Below are 430 nucleotides of genomic sequence, written 5' to 3'. Positions count from 1 at the left end.
AAAAAAAAAAAAAAAAAAAAAAAAAAAATTATACCAAAAGATGCCTTTCCCACCAGGAGTGAAGAAGAGAAGGAATGAAAGGAGTTAGGGTTAGGTCATCCAGGTTTTAAGTTTTGTTTTTAGGAAAAAGGCAATTTTTTTAAATAATTCAGAATTTGAGGATGGAGGTGGGAGAAACTAGGATGTTTAAATTCCCAGAAAGCAGGATCTAAGGTGGATAATTTATGTGCTATCGAGGCACACAATGAGACTTTAAGAAAGAAAATGTTTTATATAAATGTGAGTAAAATGACTACAAAGGAGACAATTTTAATTAGTCCTTGCAAAGGACTAAGAAAGAAGAGGACGAAGAAGAGGAGGAACAAGAAGGGAGGGAAAGGGCTTCCCTGGTGGCGCAGTGGTTGAGAGTCCGCCTGCCGATGCAGGGGAC

This window comes from Physeter macrocephalus, chromosome 6 (assembly GCF_002837175.3).
Source record: "Physeter macrocephalus isolate SW-GA chromosome 6, ASM283717v5, whole genome shotgun sequence".
Classification (NCBI taxonomy): domain Eukaryota; kingdom Metazoa; phylum Chordata; class Mammalia; order Artiodactyla; family Physeteridae; genus Physeter; species Physeter macrocephalus.
Note: the sequence above shows the minus strand (reverse complement) of the source record.